Source organism: Gracilinanus agilis, chromosome 4 (assembly GCF_016433145.1).
Source record: "Gracilinanus agilis isolate LMUSP501 chromosome 4, AgileGrace, whole genome shotgun sequence".
NCBI classification, from domain to species: Eukaryota; Metazoa; Chordata; class Mammalia; order Didelphimorphia; family Didelphidae; genus Gracilinanus; species Gracilinanus agilis.
This window is the reverse complement of record NC_058133.1, coordinates 399,442,949-399,468,048: the sequence shown is the minus strand read 5'-3', so window position 1 is coordinate 399,468,048 and position 25,100 is coordinate 399,442,949. Positions and strand designations below refer to the sequence as shown.

The 25,100-nt window shown below is 34.5% G+C and overlaps 1 pseudogene; it reads left to right on the top strand.

Annotated features, from left to right (window-relative positions):
- The first annotated feature begins 23,677 nt into the window (after nt 1-23,677).
- Nucleotides 23,678-24,404, top strand: LOC123246616 (annotated as a pseudogene).
- The last annotated feature ends 696 nt before the right edge of the window (nt 24,405-25,100 follow it).

Below are 25,100 nucleotides of genomic sequence, written 5' to 3'. Positions count from 1 at the left end.
CCCAGGGGGTCCAAGCCTCATGCATAAAGTCAAAACACACAACCTAATTTCCATATAAAATACAAATAACATGTTCATTTAATAAGATAACTCCTACAACTTAGAGTACTGTTATTTTCAAGATCCTTTGCAGGTAATTACCCTCCTGTTTAAGAAGAATTCACAAAACCAATGCATCATAAGCCAAATTCCTCCAATTTTATTGCCATATATATTATGTCTATGTACATTTATGGCACTGTTCTTAAATTCATTGAAGCAGAATACTATTTCTCTTTTAAAAATGAGTGAAATTTTGGCATAATCTTGGGCTTTATACTTTCTGTATATGTTGAGGGCAGAGGAAGGAAAAAAAGGAGAGAAGAAATATGTTAAATAGTTTATACACATCTACCTAGAATTTAATTTCTCTATTATGATAGCATGTTTTCATTAGGTTCTGCAGTCAAAACAATATCTAGTTCTTTGCACAGTATAGGGATTTACATTTGTGGATACAGTAACATATGATTCTGGACTTTTAAAAAGTGAGACCACTTACAAGTTTTTAGTGTTTTTGTTTCCTCTAATAGTGAGATTTAAATTACTAAGACATTGCTTTAAAAATAAGGTCAAATTGGGCAATACATTTGTTTTTTTGCCTATGAGTTTGATATCTTGCTGACTTTTCAAGTGACTATTATATAAATGGAGATTTTGAATCTTGGACTGCATCCCCCATAAGTCCCTTAGTGTTTCCTAAAATTCCCTTTAATCTCTCCTGAGCCTCCACTATGCATGGTCACATTTGTATATAGTTTGCTGTAACTCCTCCCTCTTCCTCTTTTGCTCTTGAGAGAGGGCTGGTTAGTACCATTTAGTTAGTTTGTTATCAATAAAAATTATAAATATAATATTTAGTATTTTGTATATTAATTTTAATCTCCACACTATAGTTGCCCAAGCCAGTTTGACTTAAATCATTCAATACTTATAGTTAGAAATAGGGCTTTGAAACTATAGCCATAATATCATTGCCTCTAGTGCTGCAGTCCTCTAGGTGTTTTACATACATCCCTGGTAATTTGCAAGGAATTAGATACTAGGAATACAAGAGAATGCCACTTTGATCATCACACAATCTCAAATTCCACTTTCTGTTCTGCCCTTCCCAGCCCCACCACTATGCACTGCCAGTACCTTCCCTCTAAGATTACCCTTCATTATAAATAAATATATATTTGGTTTAGTAGTTATTTTAATTATTTCCCCTTCCCCCCCCCCCAATTAGAGTGTAAACTCCTTGATAGTAGGATTGTGCTTTTGCCTTTCTTCATATCCCTAGCACTTAACTCAGTGCCTGGTACAAAAGGAGGTATTTAATTATCACTTGGACCTGACATGTCTCTTCTCCATTCACCACCCTACTACAAGTCTTCCTTTTCTCTCATCCCTGCTTCAGTTATCTCTAGCAGCTCTCTATGACATCCAGGATGAAATGTAAAATGCTATTTTGGACATTTAAAGCCCTTCACAAACTAAGCCTTTCCTATCTTTGAAGACTTTTGACACATACTTCCCTCCATATAGTCTACAGTTTGCTTACACTGAGTTGCTTGCTGTTCCTTATATAGAACACATTATTTCCTGACTCCATTCCTCCATAGACTTTCTTCCTTACTTGTACCCTCTGGTTTCTATGGCTACCTTCAATATTCAGATTTAAGTCCATCTTCTATTGGAGATATTTGCTCTTACACCCTCATGATCTCCAGTTCCTTTTTCCCAAGTTAAACTGTTTTTCACACTGTAAATATCTTGTATTTAGTTATTTACATGCTGCGTCCTCTACTGGAATGTGAGTTGCTTGAGAGCAAAGACCTCTTTTTTGCACAGTCTATAAACCTAGCTCTTAGCAGAGTAATTGGTGCATAATAAGTCCTTAATTCATGTTTGTTCATTTTACTTGCCTTGTCAGTCCAAGTAAGGCTTTTAGTATTGATATTCCTCAGTGCTGTAATATTGAATTCCAAACCAGGGATTCCCATTGATTCTGATGCTTCCTTTTCTTTTGATATAAGAAAAGGGAACAAGTATGCAGAGATTAATATAGCAGTAGATAGTTATACCTTCCTTTGATCATACCAGAAGGGTTTGGAAGAAAATGTCAGGATCAACAGTTAAGTTGGGCAAGGAAAGGTGAATATAAAATTTCATAGTGGACATATATTAAAAATTACCTTCCCAACTCAAGAAAAAACTATCATCTTATCCACTAAATATGTATCTATCAGGTATTGGATAAATAATTATTGAATTTAATTGAGTTCTCTATGCTAACAATGTGTTACATGACTATAATAGTTGAAAAAAATAGGTTAATCATGCAGTAAGAATGAAAGAAAATAAACATACAAAATATAAATTACCTCCCTTTAAAAGAAAATTATAGAACCACAGAAAGATTTCTAGAATGCTGGATGGGTCTTAAGTAGTAGATATGTGGAGAAAGAAAAAAATTTGAATGTGAAACATACAGGTTGGGAAATTCCATCAAAAAATCAACAAATTTGCATTAAATTCTATGTGCCAAACACTGGGTTAAGTACTAGAGATACAATGAAAAGCAAAACCACTGCCTTCCTCCATGGAATTCATATTCTAAAAGAACGGAAGATATGCAAACAATTAAAACATATAAAATAATACATAGTAAATTGGAGATCATTTCAAAGAAATGTCACTAGAATTGAGGGGGAATGGGAAAGGCTTCTTACAGAAAGCAGGATTTTAGGTCAGACTTAGAGGTTGTCAAAGAAGTTAGGACTCAGAAACAAGGAGGGAAAATATTATAAGCATGACAGACAACCAATGAAAAGCCATGCAGTTGGGAAATAGAGAATCTGGTTAGAGGAACAGCATGGAGGGCAGCATAAATGGAAAACAGAACACAAGGAAAGGAGAGGAAACAATCATTTATTATCTACTTATTATGTGCTAATAGGCATCTAGATAGCACAGTGGATGGAGGGCTGAGCCTGGAGTCAAGAAAACTCCTCTTTCTTAATTCAAATCTAACCTCACTATTACCAGCTGTGTAGCCCTCAGACAGTCACTTAATCCTTTCTGACTTAATTTCCTCATCTATAAAATGAGCTAAAGAAGGAAATGTCAAAGCATTCTAGTATCTTTGCCAGGAAATCCCAATGGTGACATTAAGAATGGTACACATGTGAAAGACTAGTGTCTGGTATTATGTGCCAACCACTACACTAAGAACTCTAAAAATATTATCTCATCTGATCATCATTAAAAGACTGGAAGGTTGGAGCTATTTTCATCCTTACTTTTTGACTAAAAAATTTGAAACAGATAGAGGTTGGAATCACACTCTAACTTAGCAAGTATATTAGGTCAAATTTGAACTGAACTCTTCTTTATTCCAGTCCAAGAGCTCTATTCACTATGCCATCTTGATGCCAGGAGAATAAGCTATAAATGAAGACTGGAAAGGTAAGAAAATGCAGCTTACTAAGGGATTCAAAACATAAATGAATTATTTTAGATTTATCTTCAAAGTAAAAGGAAGCCACTGTTATTTGTTGAGTAGAAGAGTGAAATAATTAGACTTGTATTTTAGGAGGAACACTTTGGTACCTGAGTGGAGGAAAGGCTGAAATGGGAAGGCTTAGACAGACATACAATTAGAAACTATTACAATAGTCCTTGTGTGAGGTGTTAAAATTCTGTTCTGAGATGGTGGTAGGATCAGATGACATAAGGGAGCACATATAGAAGATATTGTGAAGGCAGAATCAACAATCCTGGAAAAAAGTTATGGGAAGTTGGGGTGAAAGAATATGGAGTTGAGTATGACACATAAGTTCTCATCTCAGTAAATTGGAGTTTGACATTGACCTTAATGGTAAATAATGAAGTTTGGAATGGAAAAGGGTTTGTAGGAAAAGGTAATGCATTCAGTTTTTGTCATGTTGAATTTAAGATGACTACACAATATTCAGGGTGAGATATCCAATAGACAATTGGAGATGGGAAATTAGAGGTCTAGAAAATAGAGCAGAAAGGTTAGAGAGGTATAACTATACTTGAAAATCATCTTTTTAGATAAGTTGATTCAATCATTGGGAGCTGATGAACTCACCAAGCAAAATAAAAGAAGCCAAAGAAAAGAGAGTTCAGAATAGAGTTCTCGTTTGCTCCAGTTGAGACTGACCAAATAGATGAAATCATGAATTTCTTTAAGTAATTAAAAAAAACTTTTCATTTGGAAACCAAATATCATAATCTTGATAGACTAGAATTTAGGGAAAACTTTTTTTGGGGGGGGAACGAACAGTTTTTATAAGATGGGATACACTTGGACATGCTGAGAAAGATAGGATTGGGTACCTGAGCTGATAGAGAAGAGGAGCACATGAGGAAAATGTAGGAAGCTTGAACATCATTTTTCTCACTTTGCAATTTTTTTGGACACTGATCATAGCTTTGTGTATGTAGAAAATATAAAAACTATGAATGACCAGAGGCTATTACGTGAAGAGGAATTTTTAACTTAACTGAGAAGCATAGGTAGCTAGAGAGGAATGTTCAAGAGAGAAATACATTTTTTTCATTCGCTCTACCCTCTATGTCTTCATAATCACCTCTACTCCTTTTAGCCATTATATCTATTCAAACAAATCCTCACTTTATTTCATAACCGCCCCACAATTTTTTTTAAGTCTGCATTATCAAATATCTTCTGAATGTCTTTCTCTTCCAAGATGTTTTGCTGGGATTTCTAAATCAACAAGTACTAAACTGAATTCATCAACTTCCTACCAAAACTTCCTGTTCTTTTTTATTTCCTTTGGTCTATTGGTGACGACTTCATTTTATGGACCAACTAGGATGAAGGTTTCCAACTCATGTTATACATTTTTCTTCTCCTTAACTACTCACATACAATAAATTCCCAAATCTCATTACTTCATCTACTTAACATATCTTCTTGCAGTTTTCATTTCACAGATAAGACTATGTGAAAGATTAGTATGAATATTCTTAGTGACTCAAAAGTAAATGTGCTTCTCAAAATACTTGTTATACTCCTCTTTCAAATTTAAGCAGAAAGTTTTATATGTAATATTTCTGAATATTATTTTTAGATATATAATTTCATTTTTATTACCTCTTTCCAAGTTTAGGTAAATCAGGTTGAAGTTACCTTCAATGATTGTCTTATAATATAGGAATTTTTAAAATAATTCTGTTAATTTTTTTCCTTTGAAAATTTAAATATCTTACAAAGCAGTGAATTCTTGTACAATATTGATATTGTCCTATTACTTAAAATATCCATCTGTATAATGTTTCCTCTCTGCTTTTTTTCTTTTTAGACAGCATCTATTTTTATTTAGTATTATTTAATCATACATTTAATTACTATAATGTGTAAGAATAAACAATAATACAAAATAATTACTATTGCTTAAGTATACAACAATTTATGTTTGAAATACCTGATTTTTAGGATTCCTTTGCAACATAATAAAGATTACTAAAGTGTCTGATTTTTATTTTTTACTGGTCCTTTGATTGTAAATATTTTTTTTCATGTAGGAAATAATTTAACTCTTGTTCTCTGATTTTTTTATGAAAAGTCTTATTTTATAAGTACATTTAGACCTCTACTTTTGTTAATTATAGGTTCAATCGTTTCCTCCATGTTATATAACATGATATGTGTAATATATGTTCCATATAACATATATGCATATATATGTATATATATATATATAAAACACCTTTATAAAAAATCAGAACCAAGGTGGGTATCATATATCAATTGAAGCAATTAGAGACTGATTTCTCTCCAAACCTATTCATATGCCTCCTAACCATACCAATTTAAATGAAGAACCAGATAATTGATGTATTTCCTTCCTTTTTTAGTCAGCTTTAGTTATGTAAATTATTTTCAATATTTGAAGCAATCCCATTCTACATTACTATACTTTTGAGTACATTTTCTTAAGATTTTCTTTAAAAATGTGTTTCATGCATTTTCCTCTTCACTTATTTCTTTACCTCTTTGCTTTATTATCATATATACATATATATTTAATTACAAGAACTGTAAAGTCATTCACCTCAACTTCTCTTCACTATTGACCCAAGGGGACTCAGTATAATGAATCCAGGGTCAGAAAGGGGACCCAGGGATTTAGTTAGGGAGTAAAATGGCATATGTAAGACTTTTGCTTCTCCCTATAGAATTTGTTGGGATCTTTCTGAACCTCCAGATCCACTGGGGTTGGAGGTGTTAGGGAAAGTCATTCCTCTTACTCTTACCTTGTTCTCTTCTGGGACTAGAGGAAAAGGAAATTGAATTGGCCACTTAGGAAGAAATGCGGAGAGGTTGAGCTGAGCCTTCTAAATAGGAGGGAAAGCTGAAAGAACCTGAGAAAATGTATGAGCCTTATACTTATGAACAAAGTTTTTTCCCACCCTCTTCTACTATTCAAGTGATCACCAATGTGTGGTTCATTTCAATGTAGGAAATAAAGTGAGAAGGATTGATGAGGACTTAGAAATTGCCCTTCACAGCTTCCTGGAGTGTCAAAGAAGGGAATGGAAGACTCCTGCCAACACCAAAGTTATCCATATATACAAAATAGTGAATGAGTGCCTTCCCTTACCTCATCCTGGAGGGCTGACATTGTTGGTGAGATATCAGATGTTAGTAGGAGTACCTATCCTTGGAGCCATAGTCCTGAACACAACCCTCCCATCCAGTTATGGAAAATACAAAGGGCTGTTATCAAGGTAAGACAAAACAACAATGTACTTACTTCTCATTGACTGCATGATTAAATAGAGGCTTGAAGTTTGGAAGTCAATTGCCTGGATGGCCAGAGAGAACAGGTCTTTAAGTTACACATAAACTTATACAAAAGTGCTCACTAGCTGCCTTCTGCATAATATCCTCAGATTAAGAGGCTAAATTTGTCATGATTCATGGCTGAACAATTCTAAATGCCTGAGAGTGTGGTGCTTCCTCTGAATCTTAGAACTTGAATTCCATCCCTCAGCCAATGCAAAAAATGAAATGCATGTCTCATCATTGTCATTCTCTTCAATGAAATTATTGATTGTTTCTATGATTTCTTCTTTAACTAACTGGTTTTGGAGAATCATATTATTTAATTTCCAATTGGTTTTTGATTTCCTGTCCATCTATCCTTACTAATTATTATTATTATTGCATTATGATCTGAGAAGGTTACATTTATTATTTCTGTTCTTTTGCATTTTTTGTGATGTTTCCATGCCCTATTACTTGGTCAATCTTTGTGAATGTACCATGTGCAGCTGAAAAGAAGGTGTATTCCTTTTTGTCCCTATTTATTTGTCTCTACATATCTATTAATTCTAATTTTTCTAAGGTTTCATTCACCTTTCTTATCTCTTTCTTATTTATTTTTTGGTTTGATTTATCTAGATCTGACAGAGGAATATTTAGATCTCCCACTGGTATGGTTTTACTATCTATTTCCTTCTTGAGCTCAGACAGTTTCTCCTTTAGGAATTTGGGTGCTATACCATTTGGTGCATACATCTTGAGTACTTTTATTTCCTCATTGTCTATACTGCCTTTTATCAGGATTTAATTACCTTCCCTGTCTCTTTTAATCATATTTATTTTTATTTTGGCTTTGTCAGAAATCATGATCACCACTCCTGCCTTCTTTTTCTCATTTGAAGCCAAAAGATTTTGTTCCAGCCCTTGAGCTTAAACCTGTCTATGTCCACCCATCTCATATGTGTTTCTTGTAGACAATATATGATAGGATTTTGGTTTCTAATTCACTCTGCTTTTTGCTTCTGTTTTATGGGCGAATTCATCCCATTCACATTCAGAGTTATAATTATAAGTTGTGTATTCCCCAACATTTTGGTATCCTCTCCTAGTTCTATTCCTTTTTCTTACCCTATTTCCTTTTAAACCAGTGGTTTGTTTTAGACCAGTCCCCCTTGTCCCCTCCCTTGATTTACTTCCCTTTCCACCCCCTCCCTTATTATTCCCTTTCTTTTATTTTTAAGGCCTAATGAATTCCCTCCCCCCTCTCCTCCCTACCCTTTTTTGACCTCCCCACTCCCCTGCTTCCCTTGGTTAATACCTTCTGACTTTCTCAGTAGGATTATATAGATTCTATATCCCAATGGATATAGCTACTCTTCCCACTCAGGGTTAATTCTGCTGAGGGTAAGGTTTAAGTATTACCTCTTAATGCTTTCTTCCTCTCCTTCTAATAATAATAGTCATCCCCTCCCCATCCCATGCCCTCTTTGTGTTATAGAATATCCTATTTTTCTTATTCATTCAAGTTTCTCTTGGTGCCATCTACTATTCACCCCCCTCTTTCCCAACCAACTTGACTCTTATAGACCTGTTTTCTTGATCTGTCAATTTCTCAGTGAGATATTTCATGTTTCCTTCTATTTTATCAGTTTTTTGACTTTGCTTTTTTTTGTTCTTACTGTCTTGAGAGATCATTGGCTTCTACGTGCCCAATTCTAGTCTTTAGAGACTGGTTTTCGGCTATAATCTTTTGGTTTTCCTTTTCAATCTGGTCTGCTTGGTTCTTCAAGACTTCCAGCTGGTCATTTCTGGTCTTCAATTTGCTTATCAATTCATTTGATTTCTAAGCCTCACTTTCCCTTTGCAAAACTCTGCCTTTTAAACTGTTATTTTCTTGCCAGATCTCTTCCATCTTTCTCATATTCTCAGATTTGAACTCTTCAAGAGCTTGTTACTAGTTTTCATTTTGGGGGGAAGGTTTGGATATGATTACTTCTTTGTTTTCCTCTGCTGTTTGCTCTGTTTTCTGGATTTTTTCTATGTAAAAGTTGTCGAGTATTAAAGATTTCTTCTTGATCTTTCTCTTCTGGGGTTCTTGTGTCTGGCTTGCCATTGTTAACCCAGCACCCTCTCAGGTTTATTCTCATATCCAGAGTCTGTCTGTGCTCTTTAGTTTCCTGAGGTCTTAGGTCTAGTTGTTCTCAGGTTCAAGCCTCGTGGTGGTCCCCTTTCTTGCTCCTCTGCCTGAAGATCCTTTAACAATCTCAGGGCACTGCTTCCACAGTCATGCACCCCTCTGAGCTGGGTCGCCTCCCAAGGTCCCCACCTGTGCTCAAGATCTGAGTCCACTCACAAGTCCATGCCTGTGTCCACGCCTGTGTCCGCACCTGAACTCAAGGTCTATGTTCAAAGTCTGGTTCTTTAGCCTCTTGTGGTCTAATATCTTGCTGCTCACAGGAGCAGGCCCTAGTGAGCTGCGAAAAAAACTTTATAAATGCCACAAACTTGCTATAAATCTTGTGCTCTGGCTTTGGCACTGTAGGTGGTTTGGGGGGAGAGGAGGTTGCTCAGCTTGCTTTTTAGTGAGAGCTATTTCACTCCTTTATAGCAATGAAATGCCCTGATCCCACATACCTTCAATGCTGCACCCTGTTGTACTGTCCCTTCGTTCATCTGGATTTGTTTTTATGTCCTCTTGAGGAGTCCTGTATGTGTGGTTAGGAGATGTTAAATGGGTGCTTTTTACTCTGCTGCCATCTCAACCTGGAAAAAAACATCCTACCAAACTCCATGGGATACAGCTAAGGCAGTACTCCAGGGGAAAATTATATCTTTGAGTGCACATATTAACAAATTAGAGAGGACAAAGATCAATGAACTGGACATGCAAAATAAAAAACTAGAAAGGAAACAAATTAAAAATCCCCAGCTAAAGCCCCAATTAGAGATTATAAAAGTTAAAGGAGAAATCAATAAAATTGAAAGTAAAAGAACTATTGAATTAATAAATAAGACTAGAAGCTGGTACTTTGAAAAAAACAAACAAAATTGACAAAGTACTGGTCAATCTAATTAAAAAAAGAAAAGAAGAAAACCAAATTGGGAAACATTGGAAAACAATATGGGAGAGATTAGGTTTAGATCAACATCTCACACCCTACACCAAGATAAATTCAGAATGGATGAATGACTTGAATATAAAGCTGGAAACTATAAGAAAATTAGGTGAACATAGAATAGTATACCTGTCAGATCTATGGGAAAGGGAAATTTTTAAAACCAATCAAGAGTTAGAAAAAATTACAAAATGTAAAATAAATAATTTTGATTATATTAAATTAAAAGGTTTTTGTACAAACAAAAACAATGCAACCAAAATCAGAATGGAAACAACAGACTGGGAAAAATCTTTATAACAAAAAATTCTGACAGAGGTCTATTTACTCAAATATACAAGGATCTAAATCAATTGTATAAAAAATCAAGACATTCTCCAATTGATAAATGGCAAGGGACATGAATAGGCAATTTTCAGATAAAGAAATCAAAACTATCAATAATCACATGAGAAAGTGTTCTAAATCTCTAATAATTCGAGAAATGCAAATCAAAACAACTCTGAGGCATCACCTCATACCTAGCAGATTGGCTAAAATGAAAGAAGGGGAGAATAATGAATGTTGGAGGGACATTAATGCATTGCTGGTGGAGTTGTGAAGTGATCCAACCATTCTGGATGGCAATTTGGAACTATGCCCAAAGAGCTCTAAAAGACTGCCTGCCCTTCGATCCAGCCATAGCATTGCTGGGTTTGTACCCCAAAGAGATCATAGATAAACAGACTTGTACAAAATATTTATAGCTGTGTTTTTTGTGGTGGCAAGAAACTGGAAAACAAAGAGATGCCCTTCAATTGGGGAATGGCTTAACATATTGTGGTATATGCTGTTAATGGAATATTATTGTACTTAAAGGAATAATAAACTGGAGGAATTCCATGTGAATTAGAAAGACCTCCAGGAATTGATGTAGAGTGAAAGGAGCAGAACCAGGAGAACATTGTACACAGAGGCTGATACACTGCGGTAAAATCAAATGCAATGGACTTCTGTACTGGCAGTAACGCAAGGACCCAGGACAATTCTGAGGGATTTATGGAAAAGAATGCTACCCACATTCAGAGGAAGGACTGCAGGAGTGGAAACACAGAAGGAAAACAATAGCTTGAACACATGGGTGTATGCAGACATGGTTGGGGATGTGACACTAAAGGACCACACTAATGCAACTATCAATAATATGTAAATAAGTCTTGACTGATCACACATGTTAAAACCAGTGGAAATGCGTGTTGGATATGGAGGGGTTGAAGGGGGGTGAAGGGGAAAGTAAAAACATGAATCATGTAACCATAGAAAATCTTTCTAAAAAAATAAAATATTAAAAAAAAATGAAATGATCATTAGTTCCCAGAACTGTAAGTATGCTTGGCACTGGTATGAAAGCCCTTTTGAGATAGCCCCTAGACTTTCCTCTTTGGGACCCCAGAAACCTCTGAGAAGGGCTGAAGAGATCTTTCAAAACAACACCATGATTCCATTCCATGAGGCTGATCAAGAGTAGTCCTCTGCACTTAAGTATGTGGTTTGATGAACATCCATGGACATTTGAATCAGAGGAAAAGTCCATCTGCTCCTTCTTAATCAATCCCTGCCCATCTCTTGGAATTTATATCTATTGTCTTTCACCCCACCCATACCTTTCTACTTATACAAGGGTAATAGTATTCTCATTTTAAGTTCTCTTGGGAATAAATAGGTGGGGGCTGATCAGAAGCCTAGTCAGCTACAAACTCCAATTGTTGGAAAACAGGAAAGAGTGATATATTTGAGAGCTGCTAGAAAACTGGATTATGCTCTATGATTAACTCATGGTTAAGTGTGGGAAGGACTTCCCTTGGAAAGAAGCACTGTGGAGGTCACAATCTGGGGACATGGTGTAGGAAACTTTTTGATAATTCATCAGTTATGGAAGTAGAAGTGGGTCATAGGAATCGATATTAAGACAATGTTCACCATGGTGGTAACAAAGATGTGAATTTTCTACTTCAAGGATAAGTTGCAGTCTGAACAAGAACTCTGTGGCTCCTTTTTTATGGTGGTGGTGGGACTTGTGGGCAGCTAAGTTTTGACAGTGGGAATATAGTACAAATTGCTAGTCATTGCTGGAAACCTGAGCTTCTGTTAGGCAGGTTTCCAAGAATTGGTTCAAATCCCAATCTTCTGACTCTGGGGCAGAGGGGAAACAGGATGAGGATTTTCCTCTGTTAGATCATTAAAGTTCAACTTGGACTCCAATTTCTGGGCTATTTCTGGAGATAGGGAAGGCAAGGGCCCAATGGAAACCAAATCATCCCTGTTCTTTCTTTATCTCCTCATTTGCTCTTAAGGGAAAAACAAACAAACAGGATTTCTCAAGGGCAATATTTTTATCTCCTCATAACGCACACAAATAATGAATTAATACAGAGGTTTTTCATGTTAAACGGACCTATTTACTTAAGTTTTTTTCCTGAACACTGAATTTGAGAAGAATAATTAAAAGTTATTTATATTTGTTACAATTCCACATTTTTCCTACTAAGAATATCCAATTTTCCTTGGGATTAAAAAAGTCATTTTAGGAGTTCTGGGGGTGGAACCAGCATGGTAGAGTGAACTAGAACAATATAAAGGGACCAAGGAGAAAGAATGCTATCCACATCCAGAGAAAAAACTGTGGGAGTAGAAAAGCAAAATAAAAACATATGATTGATCACATAGTTCAATGGGTACATGATTGAGGATTTTGGCTTTAAATGATCATTCTATTACAAATATGAACAATATGGAAATAGGTTTTGAACAATGATACATGTAAAACTCAGTGGAACTGCTTGTCAGTTCTGGGAGGGAGGAGGGAAGAGGGGAGGAAAAGAACATGAATTGTGTAACCATGGAAAAAATATTCTAAGTAAATAAATGTTTATATGCATACACACACACACATATATATGTTATATATATATAACATATATATATAGTATATACAACTGCTATAATTTTGCATCAACAAATTATTATCAAAAATTCTGGAAAAGATGAAATGTTTCTTTTTTTAGAAGCTTGCAAAACACTTTCTTTGACTCCCAAATTCTAAAAACTAAGTTGTTAATTTTTGGTTGAATTAAATTTAATATTGCTTTTACTTATATCTAGTGGAACTTACAAACCTTTATTTTACCTCTGTTTATTTCTATTACTTAGGTTCCTTTTACATTATTTTTGTGGGAAACTTATGATTCAAATATTTTTAACCTGAGCTCTCCTCTTTAAGATCATTTCTCTTTTTTATTAGAGATTTCAATTCCCTAACCCAATTTTGCTATATTTTGACTTTGTTATAGTATTTTTGTTGCATCTTTCTTTTTTACAATCTTTCTTTTCAATATTTTCAGTGACCTCTGTTATTAATACATATATTATGTCCTAAACTATAACTTTTTATCTTTTCTAATTTTTCTTTGTGTGTTCCTTATTTTTTCAGTTTAATTATTTTTCTTATATATCTAATTCCATCCAGGCATACCTATTCCCAACAACTATTAAATTCTCATTTAGTTACCATGTCATTATTTATTTTCTTCCAAGGTTTTCTTCTTATATCATTTTTTGCCATAGTATGTATTCACCGAATCTTGTTTTTTGCATTTGCATTTTTCTCTCTGCTGGTTTTCCAGAGAGGTTTCTTCAGAGAAATTTTCTTTTTTGCTCCTCTTTTATTTTTCTTATATTCTAACTGACTCATTATTATTTGTTTTTGGATATGCTGATGGAGAGCTGGGTTAGAAAACACCATTTACTTAGGTGTCTGAAAATTATTTTTTAAGATTCTTGGGAAAAGAAAAAAAATTGTGAAATTTTGGAGGCATAGATAATATTACTTGCTCTACAAAGGGATACTGAAAGTGCATCAATAACTATTAAACTTTCTCCTCTTATAGTCTTTATAAAAACTATTACATGAAAATCTGAGAAAAAATAAATAGACTTTAAAAAGGCAAATGACCAATGGGAATTCACCTCTTTAGAGTTATCCAATCAACTGAAATGCCAGAAAACACAACTTCTTTCACTTTTATTATGTTTTAATTTTTTTAAGCATTTGGCTTGATTAAAAAAACCTTAATAATGATAACAAGAGTGAAGAATAGTAAATTTTGAGGAGCTATAATTCACTTTTGATGGGCTAGTGAAATTGTTCAATCAATCTGGGAAGCAATCTGGAATAAAGCAAAGAAAGTTACTAAAATGGTCATTTTCTTTCACTCAGGGATTCTGCCTCTAGGAATAAATTCCAGAGAGGCCACTAATAAAAAGAAATAATCCATATGCAACAAAATACTCACAGTGGAATGGAGGGCCAGGGTCCCCTAGTGGACCCCAAGGCTCTAAAAGAATCCCCTTTCAAAAAGGATAGGTAAGGGAGTAGCTGGGTAGCTCACTGAATTGAGAGGCAGGCCTAGAGATAGGATGTCCTGGGTTCAAATCTGGCCTCAGACACTTCCCAGCTGTGTGACCCTGGGCAAGTCACTTGACCCCCATTTCCTACCCCTTTCCAATCTTCTGCCTTGGAACCAATACACAGTATTGATTCCAAGATGGAAGGTAAGGGCTTTTTTTTTTTAAGGATAGGTGAGGAATTCTTCAATCCTAGATCCCAGGAATGCTGGTGGCAGAAAAAACAAACAAACTGGCTCTAGTGTACAATCAAAGAGACAACTACATAAACAAATGATTCTCCAAGACATTCATTTCCTTCTATTTTAGATGCATTTCCCCTAGTTTTCCATGAGGGTTTTAGCACAGATGTATATCTTCTCTTCTCACCTCAAACATAACTAGATTTTCTGAGATATGCAACTCACCCATATTTAAGATCTGGGCTTAATGTCATAAACAATATATACTTGCACTTCTAGCCCAGACACCTCATGCAGGAATGTCACCTAATCCTCTTTGTTTGTTCTCTCTCCCCACCTTCCTCTCCTGGTCACATAGAATCTGTTCCTTTAAGGTATAAAAGTCCTGGACCACTTCTCCCCAACAGAGATAGAGGTCACCTGCACCTGCCTCCCAGCCATTCACTCAGTAAATTCCTCTGTTTTTAAACATTTGTTGGAACCTGGTCATTCTTTAAGTGGGTACCCTCCAGAATCAAGCTCTCCCACATCAACAGTACTTGGTAGTTAAAGATTTGTAAACAAGAGCTGTGTAAAATTATTAAGAAATGACTAAACAAATTATGATATGTGAATATAAATTATCACTGTGCTTTAAGAAATAATGAATACAGAGAAAAATGAGGAAACATAAATGATGAAAATGAAGTAACCAGGACCAGGACAATATCTTCAATGGCTCCAACCATTTTAAGGTTAAGGATAACAAAATAATATGAACTGAATGTTTTGAAATTATAGTGACTCTAAGAAGAGATATGAGAAATTGCCTCTTTGTGAAGATCAGAGACTACAGAGTATGGAATATTGCATCAATTTTTTTCATTATATTCATTATTTTTCCTAAATTTTTTTCCTGAACACATCATTTTTCATATTTCATTATAGTAGATACTTTTGAGGAAGAGTTTGGGAAAATCCTCCAGATCCTCTGGTTTATAGATCAGATAATGTGGATTGAATAAAATATCATGAATTTAAAAAGTTTTCCCACAAAGATCTTTGATTACTTAAAAGAGTTTGGATTGACAGTCCTCGTAGGAAAAATAGACTGGATGAAAAGTTTCCATTGTTCATATCAAATTGGACCAGTTTTTTGAGTTAGTCACATATACACACAAACACACACAGAAATTAACCAGTATTTTCAGAATTCCTAAGTAGCTTCCTAGTTCAAAAACATATTTTGAAATAAATATTTTTCTGATGTTTCTATATGATTTTGAATCTTAGAAGTTTTTTTTAACATAAAGAATGGTTCAGAAACACCTTTGAAATATAACAATGGTATAAGATAGTTCAGATAGTGACTTATACACAAGAAATAACATCAAATGAAATAAACAAAAAGAAATGTATAATCAGAAAATTAGATTAGCTTGGCCAGTTATAAGAACAAAGGATATTAGAGAGGGAGTCAAATTGCTAGTACTTGGGAAATTATATATGTGTGTGTGTGTGTGTGTGTGCGTGTGTGTGTATTTAATAACAAAGAATATATTCCCAGATGCGAAGTATATTTTTTGGAGATTCTCACAGGATGAAAAGGTAAGTGAATATCTACATTGATAAGATCAAAGAATTTTGAAGTATTGAACAATGTTGAATATGGAATGAAGTATTATGCTATGATAAAGTTGAAAAAATTCAGTTCTTGCTCTCAAGAAGGGTAAAGTAAGTACAATATGTAAACTAATTAAATAACTTTTTTAATGACAATGACATTTCAGATAAATCTTAGATTTTTAGAAATAGTGCAACATGACCCTTTCATCATTTTCTTAGTATGTTACCTAATATAATGTCCATCTCCTGTTTACCTATTTATACTCAGTTGCCATTTCAATAAATCATTTTTCAGAACTAATGATAAATTTGCCTAAATAAGGACAGAGTTCAGTAAAAAAAATCTATTAATTTGGGCTTCAAGGAATTCTTGCTTTCTTCATAGAAATCAAATTAATTGTTCTGAGAATTGATCTTAGAAAAAGTACTGTCTCCTTTGGCACTTAAATAAATTGCAGAATACAATAATATTAAACCAACTAACTTATCAGTGGAAAATTGCCTTCCAATTCATTTTCACCTTCTTTCCTACCTGAGTACATGTTATAAATTGAATCTATTTGCAATCTGTTGCTTAGACAAATATTCAAAATTACTGAACTCTACATTTGGGAAATATTCTAGGACACCTGTTATCATTAATGAGCAAATCAACCAGCCTATGTTAAACTTCTTTGAAAGAATTCTTCCGTTTGAGGGGAGGGGTTGGGGAATAGAACTTCCCTCATGGTATCATACAGGACATAAATATGGGAACATGTTCTTTTCTTTCTCATCTCAACAAACCACATCTCCCAAACTGACAACAGAGTTACTGATTAGATATCCTCAGTGCTGATACATACAAAGAGATAATGTTTCTATTTCATCGACCCCTATGCCCATGATGGAATAATATTTTCTCATAATACTTAGATTTGAAATGACTTATCATTTACTAATATTATAGCAATTATCTGGCTTTTGTACTATAGACTAGGACAGTGAGCAAAGTACATGAAATGTGCTCATGAGTGGATTGAATCTCCTGAATTAGCAGTTTTCTATCTCAATATCTATCAATTGAGACCCAGAAATCTCTAATTGTGAGTCTTTACACAGGGAACTTCTAGTTTGATGACCTTGTACAAGCCACTTAACCTCCAAATTTCAGTTAACTTAAAAAAAATAAAAGCAGTAAAAATGCCCAAGCTTCCCATATCCAACAATTGTTACATGACAAGAACAATAGAAATATATGCTTTGAATACCATTTACTGTTATCTGGCTAAACTATTACCTCTTGTCAATGACCAACTGGAAGAAAAATTGCAAAATTAGAATTTATTTCATGAATAAAGGATTAATTTCTCAAAAAATTCTAAAGATTTTCACAATGGCCTGTCACAAATGGTAGTTCCTAAGGACATGAGGTACAATGAGAGAAGTGGTCTTATATCAGGTCAGAAAAAGCAATGCAGATAGACACAAAACTTCCTTTTTTCTGATAATTCATATCTGAGATGTAATGATGCGAAAAAACAATTATAGTATGGGATATATGTTGAATGATGTCACCATATCACTACTTTTGGTTTCATTACAGTGAGGAGGAAGACCATGTGATAATAAAAATGTTGCAAATCTAAGAGATTAAAGTAGGCAGAGATTCTGCACTAAACAGAATCCATGCATACCACCCTCTCAAAATGAGCCCCTGTTGTTGATGAAATGTTTCAGTCATGTCCAATGTTCCAAGATGCCTATGTTAAGTAGATTTTTGACTATGAATGGGCTAGAGTTAATTTCATTTACACAATTACCCTATTCTGGCATTTCCTTGGCACAGATACTAGATTGGTTTGTTATTTCTTTTTCAGCTTATTTGATAGATGAAGAACTGAGGCAAACAGGGTTAAGTGTCTTGTCCAGAGTCAAATAGCTAATGAATGTCTGATGCCAGATTTGAATTCATAAAGATGAGTTTTCCTGATTCCAAGCCCAGCGCTTTATCTATTGTGCCACCTAGATGCTCCAATTAAGCCTCTACAAATATCCATATACCAAGGCAGGGAACTGACTTCTAACATTTAAAAAATAAATCAACTTCAGAGCAAATTGTTCTGCCCTCAGAGCCAACAAATCAGAAGGACATTCTGAAGCAAATATATTTAAGGGAGTGGGACTTTCCCTTCCCCTTCCAGCTATTCCCTTTAATTATCTTTGATCTATTCATACATTTATTAAACAGATTATGGAAAGCATCATTTCCTCATATATGATACACCATCTCCTTTCTGTATAGTTTGGCATTGGTTATTTTTCATCAAACTAGATATTTCTCCTTCCCTCTGCCTCATAGTTTCTCTTGTTTAAAGAAATTGTTTCTTATTGTGAAGGCAGTAATCCAGATCCTTCTGCTAGCCAGTGCTCTTCTTTTGTTACTCTTTTATTTAGCTATCTTTTAGTTGTTTATATTTATTTTCTTTATATGTACTTGCCTTTCCCATTAACATATAAGCTACTTTAGAGTAGGGATAACTTCATCCTTTGAATTTGTATTTCTAGAGAATAGCACTAAACTCAGTACATAATAGTCACTTAATAAACTCTTATTAATTGTTTAATTCTGATCACTATGCTAAAGAATGGGAGAGATAAAAAAGTTTTGCTAAAGGATCATCCTTGTTTTCTAGTCTCTGATATCTCATTCTTATAGCTCCTCAAAAGAATATTCTGATAATAAAACAAAAAAAATTAAATAGCCTGACTCTACTGAGCTTTCTCCAAGATACATTTGGAGACAAACACATGTTTGTGTACATATACACACACTCAGATATGCACACATTTCTATGTCTGTTTTCATATTTTTACTATAATTATTGTCATTTGCTACAGCCATTAAAGCTTCAAGAAGCCTCCAACCCTTGTTCATTTTTATCAAAGATGCACTTTTAAGTATTGAGGTAAGGTCTAATGTTATATTTAGTGTGACCAGCTCATTAGTTTATGAGATATATGACCATTTTGTATCTGAGAGGCTCCTTTCATTTAATGCCATCAGGTAGAAGTGGAATCTACATTGTTCGTTCCCCTTTACCCATAAGTCCATATGCTTCTAGTCTTTGCTGCCTGAAATTGGTTTACTAAAGTTTTTCTCTTCACTGTGTGAAGTAGAAAGGATAAAAAGAGCGTGTTTCTGTGTCAAATAACTAAGCCTAGAATGTAGTGTTCTCTCTTTAAGATGAAGTACAGATTTCCCATTAAAAGGAAAATCCTTCTTTTCAAAAGGCTGAAAAGGATAGTACTTTAAAAATAATTCTGTCTGGTTGAATTTAGGGTTTTGCTGAGAAAAATGTACAACCCAAGAATATTATTTGTATATATAGCATTTTCATTTTATTAGGGATTCAATATATTTTCCTCTGAATATCAGTCTTTTTCTCTTGGTATTTTCTGCAATTCTATAGGTATTTAAGAGCTGATAGTAATAGAATTTTCAACAATTCCTTCTCCTCCCCCTCAGTTACATTGAAATGATTTATATTTCTTCCACTCAAAATGGATTTATGATTTCATCAATGTAAGAAACTCTTGATGAGGAAATTCTACTAATGCAGATTTTTAGCTATTTTTCAACTGGTACCTATTCTTAAAAAGTTGCTTCAGGTACGTAGGCTAAATGACTTGCTCCAGGACAGCCAATTAATTTATAATAAAATTGGTACTTGAACCCTGGTCTCCCTTATTCCAAGAATAGACATCTTTCTGGTACCTGATGGCATTTTTCACCTTAAAAGTTAGGGTTAATCAAAGTGGGATTCATTCTTACTGATAAAACTTCACCTTATTGTTTAAAGAACCTCGATAATTTATCCCTCTATTGTATCAGAGGCAAGGATTTTAACCTTAGGTGTATTTCTGACTCCAAGTCTAATGCTCTTTTTCCTAGAAGAGAGATGCCAAACTCAGGCCTACAAAACTGCAGAGCACAGGCTGAAACATATTAAAATGTAATTGAGAAATGTATAAGATAATAAAACACAGGAAGGTGATGGAGTAAGGAATGAAACCTCCTTACCTTTCTAATACTCCCCACAAAGGATCAAAAATAATTCTACAGAATCAATGCTAGACATGGCAAAAACAGATAAGAGTGAGGACTGAAGCTGAGCAGCCAAGAATAACCCAGGATGATGTCGAATTTCCCTGATCACTGTCCCAACAGATAGCATAAACATTCCTGGGAAAACAAGAAGAATCTGAAAGTGGCCAGCCCTGCAGCCTTAGCTATCTGCTGAACCCTGGAGCTTGCATTCCGGTGCAGGATGCCAGGGCAGTTGGAATCATCAGGTGGAAGGCCAAGGGAGCATCTGTACCTGCTAAAGCCTCAACACCAGAGAGATCCTTTCTGGGGCTTGACCTCTCTGCCCAAGTGAACACCACAGAGTCAGCAAGTGTGAAGCCCTGAGGGCAGGGCCTGTGGAATTGCCTGTCTGCTAGACTTGACAGCTTACAGTCAAATGGTGGTACTAGTGGAATTAATAGGCAGCAAATACTGTAAGTCACTATGTGGGCTGCAGTCTTGTTGCCGATTATGCAGGGACTTCTGGGACCCAAGAACATCCCAGACCCCTGCTCTACCCTAAGTGGTGGCAGCAAGTAATGATGGAGGACGTACACACCAGTGAATGGGTTTGCTGAGGGACTGGCACCTCACTGACATAAGAAAATAATAAATTAAGAAATAGAATTGAACAATGGGAAGCTAATGATTATCTAAGACAAAAAAATAACAAAGCAGAAAGAAATACCAAAGCAAAATCAACAATGAAATAATGGAAGAGAATATGAAACTCTTGGTAAGTTATGATAAAAAAAGAGTTTAGATACTGTAAGGGGTAAAAGGGGTTTGGTAGAGTGAATATTAAAAGGTTTGGTCACTAGGGAATTGAATAATTATCAATCCCCAATTAAAGAACAACCTCAAGTCAAAATGACTCTTATGGAAGTTTATTTATAAATGAAAAGAAGATAAATAAGAAGATCAAAGAGAGGATAGGCTAGGATAAGTAATCTAACACACTACGTAGTTTGCTCCAGCCTCCTTGTTCAATCCAGCAAGATCTAATTAATAATCAGTTGGAGGAGGCTCAGCCTTGAACCCAGGGCTGGAGGGCGGGAGATGAATGAAGCAGAAGCTTCAGGCACAGAGTCTCTTTTGGAAAAGCAATTTCTTTAGATAAGTCTAGGAAGATTTAGTCTTTACACTCACCACTTGTAGTTCTAAGGGAAAGATTTAAGAACAATCTCACCAAGGTTTCAGGATCCCAGTTCCAGTGTTCCTCCATGTCCAAGTCACTAACCGGAAGAACTCCTTCAGGTCTAAGACACAAACAAAAAGAGACCTACAGGAAGTTGTCACTCTCTTTTAAAGGGGCTTCTTTTGTGTCACTTCCTGTACCTTCCTTTTAGTTTATGTGTACAATCACAACAGATGCTTTTCTTAAAACTGCCCAGGAGGTAGTCAATAAATTCTAATTCCTCACTCACTATAGCACACATGGTTCACAGACCTCCCAACTTGTGAATTAAGTGGGGATGTTCTCACCTTTGGTGATTAAATCTAAAGATGGGCAGGGCATATTTAATTTCATTATCACAATACCATGCTCCAAGAAATAATCAAGGAAAAATAACCAGAAATAATGGAAGCTGAGGGTACAATAGACATAGAAAGAATTCACTGGTCACCACAGCAAAGAGACTTAAAGATGAAAATTCACAGGAACATTATTAAAAAGTTCCATAGGTCTCAAATTAAGGAGAAAATACTATCAGCAACTAGAAAAGGCAATTTAAAAGCTATGGAGCTACGGTAAGAATATCATAAGACTTAGAAGTTTTAGCATTGAAGAGCATAATATTTTAAAAAGCAAAGGTACTGGATTTACAAATAACAGTAACATATCTAGGAAGCATAATTATACATGGAAAAATGGATATTGAAAGAATTAAAGATGTTTCAACTATTCCTGAGAAAAACACAAAACAGTAGAAAATCTGAGATGTAAGAAACATAAGAAGGTAAAAGCGCAATTATAAGCAACCCTAAAGGTGAAATTGTTTACTCCTTATATGAAAAATGTCATCTGCAATTCTTAAGAATGACACCATTACCTGGTTAATTTGAAAGCCTAAATTTAGACAGAAGAGTTGAGCTTGAATATGATATAATATAATATAATGTATGATATGATATGATATGATATATAATACTACAATAACGAATAAAGGGGTAAACTGGAACAATTATCTCATTTAAAGAGGAATGGATTGTAGAAGAACTGCTACAGAGAAGGGGAGGAGGACTGGTAGTACTAGAACTCTATTCTCATCAAATCTAAAGCAAGAACTCCATAAATAATTAATTAGAGGAGTAAAAGTCTTCTTAATATACATAGAAAAAAGAGGAAAAGCCTATCAGATAAGGGAGGGACAAAGAATCTGCATAAGGAACTAAGGGACTAAGAGAAAGTAGGGTAGATTAAGAGTAAAATGGCCCTGGGGAAGAAAAAGGGAGGGATACCTAGAATGAATTGCATATCAAGAAATGATGGGAGTTTAGGTGAGGGGATAAGGGAAAGACTCTTGGGACAAGATAAGGCAGAGATTTTTAGAATTGAATTCATATCAAGAAATAGAAGAACAGAGCTAGGGGATAGGGAAAGGACTTTCGGAAAAGTAAATAGAATAAGAACTAAAAAGTAAGGGGTAAGGAGCATAGGAAGAATCTTTAGAAGGTGTGGCAAATTTAGAACAAGCAAGGCAAAGGGAGACAATATAGAAATGTATTTAATTAAGTATGTGAATTGGAGACAGTAGACAAAAGAAACTGTACTCTGAAGGGACTCAGCAAAAAAAAAAAAAGAATAAAAGAATAGTGAGGAAAAATAGAATGGAGGGAAATATATATATATAACTAGTAATTATGACTTTGAATGTCAATGGGATAAATTCACCCCCAAAAACCAAGTAGAATAGATCAAACACCAAAACCTGAAAATTTATTGTTTATAAGGTACACGTTTAAAGATGAGAGACATATAGAATAAAAATAAAGGACTGGGCCAGAATATACAATGACTCAGCTGATGTAGAGATATAGGGAAGCAATCATGATCTCTGAAACAGTTAAAACTAAAATATATGTAATTATTATATAAAGAAGGAGACTATATTATACTAAAAGGTGACATAGATAATGAAGCATTATCAGTATTAAATTTATATGCACTGAATGTTAGAGCATCCAAATTTTTAGAGGAAAAACTGAATGAGTTATAGTTGGAAATAGGTAACAAAGCAAAATACCAAAGAACTTTTATTTCCCTTCCTCTGAACTAAATAAATGTAACCAAAAATAAATTTAAAAAGTCAAGGAGATAATGGTGCTGGCCTAACATTGGAGACCTTTGGGACCCCAATTCCACCAACTATCAAAGATGACAATAGAAGCAGGGCATACATTTGAACCTGCAAGAGATAGAAGAGGAAAAGGGAAGGTGATTTGAGTCAGTTTTCCAAGATTTCCAACATTCAAGCAGAGATCTTCCTTCCCAAACAAAGATTAAATAAAAACAACTCAAGATGTTCCTGGAGAGGTTTTCAACCATGACTTTAGGGGAGAACTAGAAGAGAGAGAGAGAATTGATGCAAGAGAAAAAAAAAAAGAAAACAGAGATTGTCCAAATAGAGAGCACAAAACCTCATCTTCTGTGTCTAAGAAACCTTTGTTAGATCAGATTCCTGTTGCCAACCTTGATGCAGATGATCCCCTATCAAATGAAGATGATGAAAATGAAGATTTTGTGGAAGAAAGTGATGATGATAATGATACTGCAGCTATATTGGCAGAACTAGAAAAAATTAAAAAAAGAAAGAACTGAAGAACAAGACCAAAAGGAAAAAGAGCAAAAGACTGAAGAAGAAAGAATTAAAATGGAAAACATCCTGAATAGAAACCCTCTCCTTCATCTCACTAGACCCTCTCAGCCTCAGGCCAGCTTCAAAGAAAAGAAGAGGTGGGATGATGATGTTGTTTTTAAGAACCACACCAAAGGAGTAGATGAACTGAAAAAGGACAAAAGATTTGTAAATGATACCCTTCAATCAGGATTTCATTAGAAGTTCATGGAGAATATATCAAATAGTACAGTTTTATGTTCTTAATTATTAAAAGGGGCTCATTTCAACTTAAGGGGTCATTCTGGCTTCGGTTTGGTTCAAATTTTCTTCCCATACTCTTACTGGCTTATAAATTTCCTTTTATTTGATAATAGCATCCTAGATCTAGTAATTGTTTTAACCCCTTTTCCTACAGTGTTGATTTATCATTTAATAAACGAGTTTGTTTTCTGTGAAAGTTAAAAAATAAAAAAATAAAGAAAATAAAAATAAATACCTTAAAAATCTGGAGAGAATTTAATGGGAACACACAGGCATATATTTTCTTCTTAGCAGTACATAGAATTTTTACCAAAAAATGGACCATTTATTAGGGCACAAAAACAATATAGTTAAATGTAAATAAAAATATTAAATACATATTTTGGACCACAATGCAATAAAATTTTATATAATAAGGGACTATAGGGGAAAAAAGCAAAAACTAATTGGAGACTAAATAACTTTATCTTAAAGAATGAGTGGGTGAAAGAACAAATCTTAAAAAAATAAATAATTTCATTAAAGATTTTGATAATGAAATAATATATCAAGACCTATAAGACACAGACAGTAATAATGAAAGGAAAACCTATAACTCTGAATGATTATGTTAATAAAATAGAGAAAAGAGAGCAATAAATTGGAATGCAATTTAAAACAAAACCTAGAGAGAAAAAAAAAATTTAAATCCTTAACTAA